The sequence below is a fragment of the Pteropus vampyrus genome, unplaced genomic scaffold (genome assembly GCF_000151845.1).
Source record: "Pteropus vampyrus isolate Shadow unplaced genomic scaffold, Pvam_2.0 Scaffold1109, whole genome shotgun sequence".
Classification (NCBI taxonomy): domain Eukaryota; kingdom Metazoa; phylum Chordata; class Mammalia; order Chiroptera; family Pteropodidae; genus Pteropus; species Pteropus vampyrus.
In genome coordinates, this window is record NW_011889890.1 from 2,743 (window position 1) to 5,203 (window position 2,461).

Genomic DNA, 2,461 nt, shown 5'->3' on the forward strand with positions numbered 1-2,461 from the left:
TAGACAACATAGTGATATGTGTATCAAGAGAGAAAACTGAAAAACAAACAAAACCAATGCTCTGTTATCATTTGCATACAAGGTACATCTACCTTTGGAATATCTGTTGTCTGCTCACAAGGGTTCCAGAAGTATTAGTGGAATGGAATAATAGCCAAAAAAGGAAATGCACAATAGTTTGGTCAGAAAGACTGCCCCACATGACTGGTTGAAATGTGAGTGTATCTTAGCCCATTTTCTAGTCATCTGGGAATATTTTAAAATGAAATAATTTCTACATTGTTTTTCTCATTCAAATACAATTCTCACTTGCATATATTTTTGTGATATACAAGTGGTTGCGTTTATTTTAACAATTATAACCACTAAGGAAAGACCTTTCATACATACTATAGAAAATCTAGGATTAGTACTTAGAACCACATACATTCTTTTACAGTATTTTTAGATTTAAAATTCCTATATTTATTCATCTTTGAACATTTTAGGATGATGAAGTATGAAACTAGATGGTAATAAACTTAACAGAAAATAAGCTGGAAATTAAACCTCATAAACTGACATTTTTTCAACATGACGAATTTAGCCAACCGCTTAATAAAAATTTCTTAACTTAACAGGGTAATACATTTTCTTGGACCCAGTGTCTTCGTCACTGCCTATTCCCTCACTGTCAAGGATTTCAATATGCCCAACAAGAGGGTGGATGCTCCTTTTAAAATATTGCTCTAAAATATAAATAAAATGAAAACGTCACAGTTGACAGTAGATTTCGATTTACACAGGATTCAGGTAAAAAAATGTGACCAAAGTCACTATGTTTATATTGATAGGCTTCACGGATAATGAAGTGCTAGTCTTCCTATTTTTACTGTTTCTAGCAATCTATCCTTTTACTTTGATAGGAAATTTGGGAATGGTTTTATTGATCATTAGGAATTCTTGACTCCACAAACCTATGTACTATTTTCTTAGTATATTATCATTCTTAGATTGCCGCTATTCTTCAGTTTTCACGCCCAAAATATTGGTCAATTTCCTGAAAGAGGACAAAGCCATTGCTTATCTTGCATGTACAACTCAGATATTTATCGCTGTTACTTTTGGGACCACGGAATGCTTTCTCTTGGCCTCAATGGCATATGATCACTATGTAGAAATTACGACCCTCTATTTTTCAGTTAGTTTGTCACCCAGAGTCTACGTGCCACTCACCATTGCTTCCTATGTTGGTGGCGTTGTGCATTCTTCTGTACACACAGTGACCATATTTAGCCTATCCTTCTGTGCATCCAATGAAATTAGGCAAGTCTTTGTGACAGCCCCGCTCTCCTTGCTATTTCTTTTTCTGAAACTCACATGAACCAGCTTCTACTCTTCTACTTTGTGAGCTGTATTGAGATAGTGACTATCCTGATCGTCCCCATCTCCTATGGTTTCATCCTGTTGGCCATTCCGAGGATGGATTCTGCAGAGGGGTGACGGAAGGTAGGTCTTTTCTATATGTGGCTGTCACCTGACTGGAATGTCAGCTTATCATGGAACCATCCTCTTTATGTACGTGAGACCAAGTTCCAGGTACGCTTTGGACCATGACATGATAGTGTCCATATTTTGCACCATTGTGATTTTCATGCTGAATCCCGTCACCTATATTCTGAGAACAAAGATGTGAAAGAGTCCATGAAAAGAGTGTTTGGCAAAAATGGATAAAGTATATTTTTTTACAATAACTATTAAATTGAAACAAATTAAGAATAATGTCTATTGTCTCAATATCAAAGTGAGAAAAAATGTGGTGTTTTATTTTATTAGTGTCATTCTATTCTTGTTAAATATTTTTATATAAAGATCTTAGTCAGACCTCCACCTATACAGTTTCATGCAGAAAAACTGTATAATCCATTTGTTTCTTACTACATTCACTCTCAGATATGAACACACACACACACACAGACACAAAGACACACGCACACATATGTATATTGTGATAGTCATTGCATTAGTTTGTCAGAGCTGCCATCCCAAAGGACCAGAGATAGTTAGCTTAAAAAACAGAAATTTATTGTTCATTGTTCTAGAATCTAGGAATCTGAGATCAAGGTAAATATGAAGACAGGGCCGATTTCTTCTGAGGCCCATTTCTTACTTGTACATAGCAGTCTTCTCTCTCTGTTTTCATGTCATCATTTCTCTGTGTATCTCTGTGTCTTATCTCCTCTTCTTATAAGGACACCAATTTATATTGGATGAGCGGCAAAACAAAGACCTCATTTTAAGTTAATTAACTCTACAAAGACCTTGTCACCAAATATAGTCACATTCCAAGGTACAAGGATTTAGGATATCAATATATGAATATTAGTGTATAGCACATGAATATTTATATAAATTTGGTGATTATAAATAAAGCTGCTATAAATATTTGTGTGCAGGCTTATGCATGGGCATAAGTTTTCGA

At 35.1% G+C, this 2,461-nt stretch overlaps 1 pseudogene; it reads left to right on the forward strand.

The window, feature by feature from the left end:
• Positions 1-744: 744 nt before the first annotated feature.
• LOC105310113 lies at positions 745-1,713 on the forward strand (annotated as a pseudogene).
• The last annotated feature ends 748 nt before the right edge of the window (positions 1,714-2,461 follow it).